Source organism: Capsicum annuum, chromosome 12, assembly GCF_002878395.1.
Source record: "Capsicum annuum cultivar UCD-10X-F1 chromosome 12, UCD10Xv1.1, whole genome shotgun sequence".
Classification (NCBI taxonomy): Eukaryota; Viridiplantae; Streptophyta; class Magnoliopsida; order Solanales; family Solanaceae; genus Capsicum; species Capsicum annuum.
In genome coordinates, this window is record NC_061122.1 from 38,495,740 (window position 1) to 38,512,057 (window position 16,318).

A 16,318-nucleotide genomic window follows, 5' to 3' on the forward strand; every position below is an offset into this window, starting at 1 on the left:
GAGGTCTTTCATAGTTGCAATGTAAGCTAAGGGATGGGTAGGAACTATTTAGGAAATAGTGACTAATCTCCCTAAGCGCTTTAATACCTCACATTATACAATTAAGATCATTCTCTCTCAACCCAACTTCACCTTTACTACCTTTAAACCCATTTGTTTCACCCCAATATTATTAAGCACAATAATATACACTATGGTGGGCGCAATTTTTGTTTTACATCATGATTTAATTTTCAGCCCTTCTCTACACCCAATTAATGTTACGTACCCTTATGATAGCCACCCTCAACTAAAGCTATTTTCCTTGGTTTAGGTGCACAATGTACGAGATGGACTAGGGAAAAAACAAGTTCATTGTAACAACACCGAGCTACAAAAACTAAAATTTCTTTCAAAGTTCTATAACTCCCAACCACCCCAATTAAACACACAAATAACTATTCCTTTAGGGCTTCACTTTGACTTTTCTCCTACATCAATTTCACACTCCTTACTCATTTAATCATCTTTACTAAAGAGACTAGGAGATTTGGATCAAATGAAGGTCTATAAAAGAAAGGATTAGGCTACATAGGATACTACCAAAGCAATTCAACTATAGTCTCAATTGGGCTAACTAGGTATATGCATAAGGTTAGGTGAATGAAATATAAAGATTTGGATATCAAAGAAATGCCGACATCATCTCATACAACCAACACCCTTTATTTCACCTAGTGGAAACACTAGGAAAGTTATAGACATTCCTATACATGTAGAATACAAACAAGCACGCACACTCACAGTGCATGCTAGGAATCAAATCGGATCCTTACGGTTCACAATTTTGTTCTTTGTCAAATTCAACTTTAAGCCAACAAACTGTATTTCACTTATTGAGAATTAGCATATAAAATTAACTCATTTTTCCTTTTTTTTTTTTAAAACAAATTCTTTCAAAGTCACTGTAAAAGTGGCCCAACATAAAGCACTATAGTGACTGGGTTCTCATCCATTCTCAACTTCTAAAGACTAACTCCCCTTAAGACTGTCATTATCCATCTATCATAGGGGAGAAAAACTAACTATGATGATTTATTTCACATTACCTTGAGGGAAAAATGCACTATTGCCTTGAGGGCAACAATAAAAAACACTTTAAACTAAAAGCAAAATTACTAAATCATTACTAACTATTACAAGCCATAATGTTTCGAATAACTAGAAATGGCTAAGTTAAACATCCAAACAGAAAAATAAAAATTAAACATTCCAAAATAGAAATAAAAATAAAAATTTTCCAAACAACATAAACAAAAATTCCAAGATAAAAAGAATAAGATGTGTTACACAACCACCACATACTTAAATGAAGCACAATGTAATACAACTCCACCTGATGAATTTCGGCATCAGTGGAAGGTCTTCCCCCTACTTTCAGCTGTAGTATTGCACCCATATATTTTGGTAGTGATTTCATTGGTTTGAGCTTGACATACAGACATAGTCAGTATCGGGCCATGTTCTGCAGTTGTTCTCTTATCTATAGTAACATCAACAGGCCGAGCATTGATCACTGTCTTATAGTTTTAATCCTCCTCCTCTACCCTATGCCTCCTAAAAAACTAGGTCAACAAACCTTCAAAGTCGTACTTGTGCCCCTCATAGTAGCGCGCCTTCCGATCATGCGTAACTTCTGTTATGTGTTTTCCTTAAATAAGTCAATGATAGACTATTCTAACCTATATACAGTCCTCCTTATTTATTTACGCATATGGGAAAGATGAGTGAAGACCAGTGCCTTCCTGTCTACTCTACCTAGCCGCAGATCATGTACCATACATTAGTGTTTGATATGAGCATATAGAAGAGTGACAATCAGCTACCTCAAAGGATTTGCATCAACCTCAGGTACCCCTAGCAAGTCATTTATGTCTACAGTTATAAATTTGACCACTTTCCTGCAAAATTTCACCTCATGGTCTGGGTCCCGAGGGTCCCAGTTGGCACAAAATTCACATAAAAGGTGCAAATTGCACTCAGTAGGATGGTGAAATACAAAGGTCATGTTCAACTACTCTAGTTGCTGAACTATTCTAAGGTATTCCCGTTGTAAGCTCGCCCTATCAATAAACACCTTAGGTATGTATTTTGGGTTGAGGTGTTTGTTATACCACTTCTTGCTTGCTTCTCTGATTACCTTAAATCCAAATCTCCTTGACTAACAATGCAGGACTGGTGGAGCACGTGGTACCATATCAATCAGTCGGTCTGATTTCCTGTTGGCTTTCCTAGCTAGCTCTAAAATGCTAGCCTTGCGCTTGCCTTTCTATTGTTTGCGATCCATGGTTCCTGTCAATCAAAACATGCAAGAAAATAATAAGACTTGATTCTGTTAATGCGCTAGCCTAAAATAAGGTGGAACGGGTGCAAAAGATACCCCACACTCAATTGCTAGCTATAGTGCATAAGCATTGGACAAGGGTACTCAGAATTCCCTTAATTTTAGTCAAATCAAACTAATATCAACTCATACATATGCCTAACTCGACATATTTACATGGATTCAGTTCAATGGTGGTTACACCATAATTCACAACAGCTACTCAAATCATCCCATGTTTATCAATAATTATGTCCCAAAGTAGAGTGTATATAGAGTTACATTATGTTAAAGCGCGTTCGACATAATTACTGACAACTCCCAAATATGCACATACATAAATATTACTCGTCATTACAAAGGGAACCTCATAAGCACAGTGTGTAATCCTCATAGGCAATACCCAATTATGAAAGTTTAACACCTTTCCACACCTTATTATAACGTCACACACATTCTCCCAATGGGAAATCAACAATCATATGGCACAATAACAAGTGGGGATCACCCCGTACTTAATCACTTTATTCGCGTGTGCATAGTAGCCAAGAAAGGTACTTAAAATTCTCCTTCTTGTGATGTACTCCTCAACACTAAGCAAGTTTTAACCTTAACAGATAATTAAGAATAAGGCATAGAATAACTACCACAAATCTATTTACCCTTTTCCTATCGATAACAATTCAACATGAAGAGTAATCAAGCAAATACAGGGATTAAATCCTAAAAGTAAAAATCAAATAAGCACCCTTTTCGCACCTTTCACTTATTACAGAAGATTTAAAGATTGTAACACATACTTCATTCAATTAAATCATGATCTCAAATTCGAAATTAGCACCAAAATAAAAAGAAGAATTTAAGTATAAAGTAATTACCTTAGTTGAGGTGTATAAGGAAAATAAAATGGAGCTTTGGTCTAGTGTTCAACAAAATAGAGACAACATTTATTACGGGGATTTTGGGTGGCGCTTGTAGGGTTAAAAATGGTTAAAGTTAGTGTTAGGGTTAAATGATGGTATATTAGAGGGGTCATTTGAGTATGGTCAGGTCGGGTTGAACCCAACAAAATAATTAATTTTTCTGAAAACATTCCTCACCGTGAAGTGGTGGAATCGCAGTAACATTCTATTTTGTGACAATTCTAATTTGATCACACACGGAAACATGGTGATACTAGAAATTGAAAAATTTGTGTGTTTTAAATAAACAAACCGTGATGTAGTGAAATCACGGTGATCTACTGGAATTGTCGTATTGCATTTTGAAAACACAATGCGATACAGTGACACCCAAATTCACATGTTCAGTGCATTTCTCAGCCCCCTTTTCTTACCTAATACTGACATAACTTAAACACATCATTTTGCAAAACTGATTGCTTCCTTAGACGTGAATTATCCTAATTTCAATTCCCTCACCCCTGTATACTAAACAAAAATAATAAAACATCATAAGAAAAAGTGGGTTGCCTCCCACTCAACGCCTTAGTTTTGTGGCACGACTTATTTTTTGTATTTTTCTTTCCTTTTATTTTTGAACAACTAAAAATAGAAAGAAACTATGCTATTACATTACATTCATGGGTTTCGTCTCACGTAACGCCATAGTTTATGTCATGGCATGACTCAACTCAATATCATTCATCCGCAAAGGTGATGGACACATTGTGCTTATCTCCATAATTTGCCCAATAATTCTTCACATGGTATATATTCACCAAGAAATTCTCAGTCTTTTCCTTGTTCCACATCTCCACTGCACCATGAGATGTTATCTGCACTACCTCAAAAGGCCTAGATAACTTAGACTGCAACTTACTTGAAAATAATTTCAAACTCTAATTGAACAGAAAAACAAGTTGTCCAGGTTGAAAAAATCTGTCAAGGATATGCTTGTCATGCCATTTCTTGGTATTCTCTTTGTACAGTTTGGCATTCTCGTAAGTGTAGAGACGAAACTCATCAAACTCAAAAAGCTTCAATAATCACTTCTTACCTGCTACCTTTATATCAAGATTAAACTTTTTCACTGCCCAATAATCTTGATATTCCAACTCTATAGGCAAATGTCAAGATTTCCTATAAACCAAGCAATATAAAGAGGTATATATAGGCATTTTGTAGGATGTCCTATATGCCCATAGTACATCAAACAGCTTTTCAGCCCAATCCTTCTACTGGCTATTGACAGTCTTCTACAAAATCTTCTTTATCTCTGGTTTGATACCTCTACTTCACCACTTGTTTGTGGATAGTACATAGTGGCCACCTTGTGTCTAACACCATATTTACCCAAAAGATTTTTAAACCAAGTGTTAATAAAATGCGTACCTCCATCACTGATTATAACTCTTGGAGTGCCTAACCAAGAGAAGATATTCTTCTTCACAAACTTTAATACCATTTTTGCATCCTTAGAGGGGAAAATTATGGCTTCCACCCATTTAGATATGTAATCAACTACCTCTAAGATATATCAGTTGCCATTGGATGATGGGAATTGTCTTATAAAATCTATCCGCCAAACATCAAATACCTTAATTTTAAGAATGTTGTTTAGTGGCATCTCATGACACCTTGATATGATCCCTAATCACTGGCACTGATCACATCTCTTCATAAAAGCAACTACATCTTTGAACAATGTAGGCTAAAAGAAACCTAATTATAACATCTTTCTAGCTATCCGTTCACCCGTATAATGGCCATCGTAAAGAGATGAATGACACTTTTGTAGCACTTATTGAGATTCAATTTCTGACGTACATCTACGCACAATCCCATTAGGACCTTGTTTGAATAGAAAGGGCTCATTCTATATGTATGTATGAAAATCATGTAGTAGCTTCTTTCTCTATTGAATGGTGGCTTTTGGAGGGTACACCCCACACACTAATAAATTCACGATGTTTGTGTACCACGAAACTTCCCAAACATATAGATCCAATGATTTCTTACCTAGAAACTCTTCCCAAATGCATAGTGTATCATCATCAATATGGTCATGATTCTCTACCCTGAACAAATGGTCTACAACTTGATTCTCTACTTCTTTTCAATCACACACTTCTAAGTCAAATTCTTAAAGCAATAGAATCCATATAATAAACCATGCCTTTGCATCTGTTTTGTTAAACAAGTAATTTATAGAAACATGGTCTGTGTGAACAATTAGCTTGGTGCCCATCAAGTATGATCTAAATTTGTTGAATGCATAAACTAGTGCTAACATGTCCTTCTCTGTGACTGTGTAATTCATTCAGGCATTATTCAAGACTTTACTTGCATAATAAATTAAGCGAAATACCTTGTCTTTTCTCTTCCCTAAAAATTCTCTCATAGCCACATAACTTGTATCATATATTAGCTTGAATGGTAACTCTATATCTAGAGAAATCAAGATGGGTGTTTCTATCAGTTTCTTCTTCATCCTCTCAAAAGCTTTCTGACAATTATCCCCAAAATCAAAATAAGCTTCTTTTTCTTGCAGTTTACACATAGGACTTATAATCTTAGAAAAATCTTGGATAAACCGCCAGTAAAACCCTATTTTCCCTAGAAAACTTCTCACTTCCTTCATAGTTACCAGATATGGAATCTTTTTAATCACTTCAACCTTATATCTATCCACTTTAAGTCCTCTATGTGACACCTTATGACCAAGGACTATTCCTTCCTTGACCAAAAAGTGACACTTTTTCCAGTTTAGTACAAGATTTATCTCCTCACAATGAGCTAGGACTCGATCTAGATTCTGCAAGCATACATCAAAAGAGTTACCATAAACAGAGAATCCATCCATGAATACCTCGACAAATTCTTCAACCATTTCATAAAAAAATATCATTATGCATCTCTGAAATGTTACTTGTGCATTGCAGAGGCCAAAAGGTATCCGTCTGAATGCATATGTGCCAAATAGGCAAGTAAAGATAGTTTTTTCTTGATCTTCTAGCGCTATTGTAATCTGGTTATACCCTGAGTATCCATCAAGAAAGTAATAGTATTCTTGCCCTGCCAGCCTATCCAATATTTTATCAATGAATGGGATAGGATAAGGATCCTTTTTGGTGGCTTCATTCAGCTTTCAGTAGTCAATACAGAATCTTCAACCAGTTACCATGTGCATGGGAATCAACTCATTAGATTTATTAGTGATTACAGTCATGCCACCTTTCTTTGGGATGCAGTGTACTGGGCTGACCCACTTGTTGTCGAAAATTGGATACACAATACCACTATCAAGCCACTTGATGACTTCTTTTTGTACTACTTCCTTCATTATCGGCTTCAATCTTCATTGTTGCTGCAACCTTGGTTTGTAACCTTTTTCCATGAATATAAGAATGTAAATAGTTGGATTTATCCTTGTAATGTCAGACTTTGCCAACTAATTGCCTTCTTTCTCCTTTACAAAACTGCCAATGCTTCCCTTACCTATACATTAGATAAACCTACAGACAAAATAATAGGCAAGGTATCATTATGACTAAGGAAAACAAGTTTTAAGAGAAGAGCAAGAACCTTAAGCTCCAATTTTAGATCCTCATTAACTGAAGCTTTGGGAGATGGGCCAATTGGCCTATTTAATGGCTCAAAAGGCAGCTTTCTTGTTTCAACAACATCCAAATTCATGACTTAAATGAATTCAAGTGCCTTTAAATCTTTATAAATATCATAACCCATCAAATCTCGCTTAAGTGGATCATCAGACATCAACAGATGTAGCTCAAATGCAAGGTCAATAACTGATATGGAAGACAAATCTTCATATATAGATAGAAATTTTAGGGCCTTATCTACATCAAAAAGCTCCACTTTTTCATGTGCTCTCATAGTCATCTTCCCTGATGCTACATTAATAAGTGACTACCCTATTACTACGAATGAGCATCCCAAAATAAATGGAACAACTGGATCAACTTTAAAGTCAAGAATAACAAAGTCTACTAGAAAAATCAATGATCCCACTTGCACTAAGATGTCTTCAATAATTCCATCAAGCCTAGCAAGGGACCTATCAGCCAACTGAAAAAATAATGGTTGTAGGTTTGGGACTCCTAAGACCCATCTTTCAAAACAAAGATGTGGGCACAAGATTGATGCTCACCTCCAAGTCACACAATCCATGAGCACTAATGGCCTGCCCAGTAGTGATCTGCAAAGTAAAACTACCTTGATCCTTCAGCTTTGTAGGTAATTTGTTCTGAATATTAGATGTCTACTCCTCAATAATTGCAACTGTAGCATACTCTGTCAATCGGTTCTTGTTTGTCACTATGTCTTTCAGATACTTTGCATAATTTAGGACACTATGTAAAATATCAACAAGAGGAAGATTTATATGAACCTGCTTTAGAAGAACCAAAAATTTCTTGTAACTTGTCTCATCTTGGTGCTTTCGCTACCTTTGAGGAAAGGATAAAGGTATAGTCTTCTTCTCCAGTTGAATTTCATTACCTGCAGCTCTTTATTTAACCCTTTCTCCTTATTCTTTTTAGGATCAGCATTAGTAGTTGTGGATTAAACTTGGTACCGCCTCCTTTAACTACAACCCACTCCTTGTTTTGATTGAATTTACCTTCTTTGGATTTGCCTTTGTATCGCTAGGTAAGCCTCTTTGAGGTCTAGTATTTTGTGCTCCCGTAATTTAACCGAATTGTAACTCTAAATTCATAGTAATCAACTACTGAGTCTTCATATCTGCCTATTGACTTTTTATATCAGCTGTCATCTGTGCTTCAGAAGCTAGAATTTGCTTCAACATCTCCTCTATATTTCTTATTTGAAAAGTGGTTTGATTATTCTGAACCTGTTGTTGATTCTATTGTATTTTCCCTTATACTAATTATTGTTCTATGCCTAATTTCCACTCCATGAGAAATTGGGATGATTTCTCCAGTTGGGATTATAGGTGTTACCACAGTTCTGTTGACTTAATGATTTGCATTCCCCATATAATTAATAGAATCTAGATTAACCACACAATCATCTGCTGCATTCTCACTAATTTCATAAACTTCACACCACATACTTACTTGTTGAACTGTATTTATTGTTGCTACCGGCTGTGGAACCGCTAACTTTATTCTGCTGAACTGATTAGTTATCTAATTCTGGAGTGTAGTAAGTTGACATAATATGGTAGTGAACTGATCTACTTCTAATTCACCTTAAACCTTCTTAGGAGCACTGCTTGAGTTATTATGCCATTTTGGATTCCCTTGTGATATCTGATTCAACAGTCTGTACAATTCATCAAAAGTCTTCTCAAAAGCCTGCCCACCTACTACTGAATCTATAAGAATCTTGGTATTTGGATCTAAATGCTCAATGAAAGTATAAATAACAATATCATAAGACTGATGATGGTGAGGGCATTTTCTGAGCATACTTTTAAATCTCTCCCAAGCTTGGTAGATATTTTCTCTTTCTTTCTGCCTAAAATTTAAAATCTTACTTCTTAAACATGTAATCTCCCCAGATAGAAAGAATTAAATAAGGAACTTCTGAGCTAGATCTTCCCAAAAAGTAATGGAGAGTGGTGGTTCAACATATAGCCACCTTTTCACTTCCCCAATAAAAAAGAAAAAGAGAGTCAGTCTGACATAATCAGTCTTCACCCCTGCAGGAATGTAGGTATCACATTTTTCCAGAAAGGTCTGTATGTACTGTTATGAGTCTTCATGTGAAAATCTAAAAAATTACCTAGTCAAATTTAGCAATTGTACCATATTCTGCTTTAATTAAAATCGACCACATGGCTTTAGCTTACAAATACTGTTAGTAGCATGGTTTATGAGTGGGATTGCCACCTAAGGAATAGGTCTAGCAGCTACTTAAGAAGGATCAACAGGAATAATAAAAGCGGGAATACACCCGACATTGAGATCAACTAGATCATTTGGATCTCTTTGTCAACCATTTGAATCAATTGAATTAGATAATGATCTCTTCGCCTTTGTTGAAATGCTAGTTTTGGTACCAAATAAGGCTCTAACAACTCTCTATCTCTCGCCGGTCCTGTATTCAACAAGTCTTACTAAAATTTAACTTCTAAGATCTAGTCGTTAACACTTAAACTTACTATCAAAAACCAAAAATTTAGAAAATTACTCATTATACTAGTCCCCGGTGACGACACCAAAAACATGTTGCATTTAAATGCCCACGCAAGTGTACGTGATCTTACAAGTAATATAGTGACTTAGACATTTGGATATCGTACCCACGAGGACTAGGCCACTAGCAATTCAAGTTATGAAAAGGAGGTATTAAGTGTTTTCAAATATCATGACAATTTTGAAATTTTGAATAAAAATATAAATAAATAAGAAATAACAAGTTATGACAATAGTAAGGCAACCAACGGTTGTAAACAGTAATAATCAGAATTCCAGGGTAGCGGCTTTTCTAACAATCATATAAATCTCTATTCTTATCGCAGTCTAGTTGGTTATCGGGTTGATGATTTGTAGGTTTTATAACATGATCATGGTCTCCCAATCTCTAATCTTATACCTATATGAACTTTGCAACTACATCATTGAACGGGGATGAAATAATCCATTTAGATGTATATGGATATCTTCTTGCAGTCGAACTAAACAAGGATTCTAGGTATATCCCTATCCTAGATGCTAATTCAAACCCTCTATTTTATAAAAAGATGAGAACCTTGATCCTTAATCTCTTCATTCTATCCTACGATTCTCCTCCTGGATGCACACCAAAAAAATAGATTTATTCTAAAGGTGGCCACTAATTAAAATAGTAAGCACAAGAAGTTAAGAACAACCCATATGATAATCCAACAGGAAACTACGATAAAGAATACCAAAGAGTAATCATGTTCTTGGCCTTAACCCCAAAACAAGGGTGTTTAGCCACTCATGTATGAATTCAACATAAAAATAAGTAATTAATCATACCCAAAATTAATTCTGCAGTAAAGAAGTTCAAAAGAAATTCTAAGAACCCTAGAAGAGAGATTTTTGTTGTTTTTTCCGCTGTTGCTGTGCTTTCCAAAGTGTTTTGTGTTGACTAAATTTGTTCCTTTTATAGCTGGATTTGATATTCCCACTATTGACAAGCACCGTGATACGCTAAGCCTCACATCGCAATACACACCGCGACACGGTGTAATCGTGATGAGTTTCTATTTCTTCAAAAATATGGGTTTGGTCCTCTTCGTGATGCAATGAAATCACAATGAGCTACTGGAAATTGATAATTCCAAATTCCTGCCTCACCGCGATGCGGTTGGCTTCAAAACATAAGCAATGGTGATTAATCCTTCACCACGATGAGGTGACATACTTGCGGAGCTTCTAAACTTTTGGTTTCTCGCCCTTTTCTTCTTTAATTTCATCCCAATCCATATTCCAATGCCTTCATTGCTTCCTTCATCATTACATCTCATTAATGTATCCAATCACATTTAATTCCATAATAATTTAGTCCTGCATACACTAATCATGTCCATTACATAAGGAGCATAATTAAAGCTCCATTATAATTAGAATAACATATTTTATCTCTCAAAACAAGTCCAAATATGGGTGAATATTGGTGATTGGACATATAAATATGCCCAAGATCACTAGGGTTCTCAAAGAAATGAATAATGCCTCAAAAATTGGCCTAAAGGGCCTTTTATACAAGTTTAAATGGGCTTGCAATGTCAAAACTTATTTTTGACCTCTCGGACTTATTCAGACTTCTTTGCAAATGAACTATGTAACCTAGCTAAATTTGACATTTTAGACGCATTGGTGAAGTCAAATTTTTTATCTGAGGTCATTTTGGCCACTTATGGGTTCCACATCCATATATTTTGATTCTTAACTTTTTGACTAATAGGTCGAAATGAGCTCGGGTACTGTAGGATCCAAACTAAGGGTCTACGTACCCTAAAATTAATATTATATAGTTGTTGGATCAGTCAAATTTACATCTAAAATTATTTTACTAAAGTTTTGGCTCGACAGCCATTTGGAATCGACGAAGACTTCAAATTGGAAAAGTGGTTCTAAGAACCAAACAAACCATCAGGTAACCGAACTATCGATTTCAGCAAGTTACTAATGACTTGGGATGGCTATGGAGGAAATCTATCAGCAGAAATGATTAAGAACACGGCTAATGACCTAAAGGATCATTATAATGTAGGAGTATAAAAAGAATGTGACAGTAGGCTATTCCAATAAAATTTTAGGTCGTTAGAAAAAATGTTCAAAGTAGCATTTGTTCAGAGGATTTCCTATCAATTTATTAGATTAGAATGTGATTTATATACACAATAGTGTAAGGAATTTCTACATGCATATCATGAAACCAGTCTGTGTGGTTCTAGCAGCTTATATGCACACATAGCTAGAGCCACAATGTCTATAAGGGTTCATATTGATCCCATGAACTGTTTGTACGGTCATCTCTTTGTATTTTGACTCCCCTCAGTGAAATTCATAGCTTTGCCTCTGCTCATAGAAACTTAAATTTGGATATGTGAGATCAAAAAGTATACATGTATTATAGAGAATAGCAGAGGAAAGGTATATTTGGGGAGACATTCTGCTAAGCCAAGATCGTTAACTAAAATCGGAAGATTCAACTAAGAAGAGGAAACTCTGAAAAGAGAAGAAGGACCTTTAATATAGAGAACACAACTTTAATTGATCTATTTTTTGGTTACTTACAAATGTACAATGTGACTCTTATTTATACTTTCCTATGAATGATTCTAGATATTCTTCTAGATACATCCACAAGAAAATTCTAGTGACTTTCTCTTCTACTCTAGATATTTCCACAAAGTGCTTATCCAAGTGACTACACTATCCTTTTCTAGATTCTTCTACCTAAATAACCTAGAATATCTAGATATTTCTTTCACATGATTATCTTAGAAATTACACTAGATATTCTAGAAACTTTACAAGAAAATCTATGCTATCAAAAAATCAACATTAATATGTTTCACACTCCCCCTTAAAGTGATTTTTTGGAAGCTCTCTCAAACTTGTTTAGAAGAACTCAAACGAATCTTTGAACCATATCTTGGTGAAACTCTTAGCAGTTTTATCCCAACTCCTCTTTTTTCTTCTATTGACAATGGTGTTTTATCATCAATTTGTCCTTTCTGAGTTTTATGATGTTGAGTTCTCAAGCTCCCCCTTTCTCTGAACTTCTCCACAACTTCATTATCTAGAATCACACATGTGATGGAAAAGTTAAAACCTTTGGGATTCAATATTTTAGAACTTACTTTTTCAGAAAAAGTCCACAACCACATCACAAGAATATTTTATTTGTATTAGCCGTCTGATTTTATTCGTTTATGATCTGATCCTCAACTTTTTGTGAAACCTTAGTATAATAACAGGATCTACCACTAGATTCTGCTTCTATCTCTTTAATCATATTATATATCACTCTATCTGAAATTGGTGCTTCATCATTCATTAGATCTTTAGATTCTTCATCAACTTTTAATATTTCTCTGAGCCAATGATTGACCTTGATATGATAGATCAATAATCAGAGACTTGAATTTTCACTATATCTCCCTTAATACTTTCTCCAATAAAGTAATTATTGACATATAAAGTTTCAGACACTACTTGCTCAGGTTCTATTTCAGCATCTTTCACGTTCAGACTTTTATTGTTAATTTCAAGATATGCTTCTTTGAATTCCTCGATAGAAGCTACCACATCTCTATTCTAAATGTCTTTAGTATCCTATGGATTTTTATCAGTGTCTTCCTTCTCCTCAGGATGGATTGTATTATATATGATCCAATCCCTTTCCAAATTTATAGAAGCCAAGGCATTTATTGCTCGAATCTAAGATTCTAAGCTTCTTTTCCAACCTTCTTCTTCTTCAACAACTTTTTAGTATGAGCTATGTTGCTTTCCATGGATCGGTAATATTTTCTTATATGTCCTTATTTGCCACATAGATAAAATCTGAGAGGCTTCTTAGTATAATTGTTAACAGACTTTTCCTTCATTCTAAAAGATCTTGAACCACCTAAGAATTAAGGCTGAGGCATATCTCTTGCTTTTACTTTAATGTTCCTCTTGTCAGCTACAAGATCATCTCCTTACCTTTCTTTGACAACTTCACTAGCTAATTATTTGACTAGTAACTCCTTTGATGACAACAAATTCTCAAATTCCTCTAGGGATGGTTGCTTAGCCCATCCCTGAATTGATGTGACAAAGGGAATACATTTTGGTTTCAAACCATGAATGATAATTTTTCTCATTTGTTCTTCGAAAATAGCCTCATCCGTATCCAATAAAGAAATCTTAGGACATAAGTTCTTTATCTTTAAAAAGTACTCCGCAATCGAAAGATTACCTTGAGTGGTGTTCACCAATTCATTCTCCAATATTTATAGTCGAACTTCATTCTTATTATTTAACACTGGTCGAGGGTCATCCAAATTTCATGAGCTGATTTACACCTTATAATATGGTAAAATAAATTGGAGGAGATGGACTTTTTCAGAATGAACTGCGCTTTCACATTAATCCGCTTCTACTTCTTTATGCACTACTGTTCTCCGGTCTATCATTTGAAGGATTTGTGTTACTACCGTAACAACTTTCCACAAATCCTCAACCACAAGGTATAGTTCCAAACATGTCTTCCATACCTTGTAATTGGATTGATTCAATAACTTCATTCCCAGTCCATTAACATGGCCGCCTAAATCCATTCACACAAATTAGTTGAATCGACCACAAACCTGATCTTGAAATAAATACAAGTCAATATATAACTTTGGTTTTGATAGCCTGTAGAGAATAGCAGAAGAAATCTATATTTGGGGAGACCTTCTGCTAGCCCAAGATTGTTAACTAAGATCGGAAGATTCAACTAAGAACACTACTTTAATTGAGTTGTTTTTTGGTTAATTACAAATATACAATGTGACTCCTATTTATACTTTCCTAGGGATGATTCTAGATATTCTTCTAGATAAATCCACAAGAAAATTCTACTGACTTTCTCTTCTACTCTAGATATTTCAACAAAGTGCTTATCCAAGTGACTACCCTATCCTTTTATAGATTTTTCTACCTAAAATAACCTAGAATATCTAGATATTTCTTTAACATGATTATCTTAGAAATTACACTTGATATTCTAAAAACTTTACAAGAAAATCTATGCTATCAAAAAAATCAACTTCAATATTTTTCACATTATTACGTATCTTCAGTGAACATTCATGTTTGAACTACATATAGTGATTGTAGTTTATAGGGTGAATATTTTTGGTATTTCTATAACAAAAAGCAAAGAATTGTTTTGAAACAACCTCTCTAGCTCATAAAGGTAGGGGTAAGCTATAAGGTTTGCGAACATCCCACCTTCCCCAGATTGCACTTGTGGGAATACACTAGGTATGTTGTTGTAGAAAAAAAAATTATCCAAGAAATAACCTTCTTGAATGGGACTTCTTCATCTGACGTATGGTTCATTGAAGCTATCTGAATAATAGAATGTTCCTCTTCTATATTCACGAATTAGGATTGAGGCGTAGTTGACTGATTGATTTGACTTATTCAGTTTGTTAAAAAGAAATATTTGAGGGCTAAGTAGAGAAAAGGCTTGAATCCATGATTTGATAGAAATGAGTATCTGATTTTTCAGTGATTAATTTTGGTAAAATTATATCATCCCATTCAAGGGAAGTAAATGCAATAGTAGTTCCTAAATCATGAATATCTCTCATTTTTTTTAATCTACTTGCATTTCAGGAAGTTCTTTATCGATATCCTTAAGCTTGTTCCTTATTGAAAACAGAATGTGTTAAAGGTTCTGGAGATGCAATCTTTTATCCAAATAATTCCCACAGCTATTTGTTTTAGCTTTTACATGCTAATACAGTTGTAAGTTCTTTAATATCCGAGGCAAGATATGCCAGAGCATACACCTAAGACGGTTTACATCTTTGCATGCTAAATTCTTATATTTGTCATTTGCAGAATATGAAAAAAGTACATTGTTCAGGAATCTTCATTTATGTTGTGTAGTGCAGTATCACTATTTCAGAAGAATGAATTCTGATCTGGTACTACATACCCGTGGATGCCATTGTAAAAAAGTTAGATGGCGAGTCTACGCACCATCAAGAATTTTTGCATGGGATTATAATTGCTCTGACTGCTTCATGAGACGAAACACACACTTTATAGTTCTCGGAAAGAGATTTGAACATCTCAGAGATTCCCAGGAGTTCATCACAACCTATACCTTTGGAACTCAAACTGCTAAGCACACCTTTTGTAAAGTTTGTGACATAACATCTTTCTACATCCCATGGTCAAATCTAGATGGAATAGATGTTACATTAATGTGTGATAATCCTAGTACGCTAATAATCCTAGTGCGCTAACTCTTGTTGAGATCAAATGTTTCGATGAAACAAATTGGGAAGGCTACTACGAGCAAACTGGCATTGTTTTGTGTTCAAAGGCGACAGATGAAGAAGACTCAAAATCATATGGACTTTTTGGTTTGAAAGACAGAATCATAAAGTAACACTTGATGAAGTTTGCTGTTCCAGGACCATTAGTGCATCAATGAGATTATGAACAACATTAGAAGATCCTTCCTAGTCGTTGATCAAGTTTTCTGGATTCATCTTCTCTTATCTATTTTTCACAAATATGTATTATTGTTATAAGTTGATATCTATATTCTCCAATATACTCTTCATTGTTGTATTTTCCTTTTTATATGTGATTTTATTATGTTTTACTTACGCCAAGGGTATATCGGAAACAACCTCTCTATCTTTGCAATGTATGGATAAGACTGCGCCCATACCACTCTTCCTAGATTTCACTTGCGTGTGTTGATGAAATTACAATAATATTACATTTGAAAACTACAAATGAAAAAATAAAACTATCTTTTTCTTGGCTGATTCGTG

The 16,318-nt window shown here is 34.8% G+C and overlaps 1 non-coding gene and 1 pseudogene across 1 annotated transcript; both read left to right on the forward strand.

Annotated features, from left to right (window-relative positions):
• Nucleotides 1-8,727: 8,727 nt before the first annotated feature.
• On the forward strand, nucleotides 8,728-8,834 carry LOC124889845. Its single transcript, XR_007048759.1, has one exon. It is a non-coding gene; the product is annotated as a small nucleolar RNA R71 (small nucleolar RNA).
• A 6,605-nt stretch (nucleotides 8,835-15,439) lies between these two features.
• Nucleotides 15,440-15,924, forward strand: LOC124889591 (annotated as a pseudogene).
• The last annotated feature ends 394 nt before the right edge of the window (nucleotides 15,925-16,318 follow it).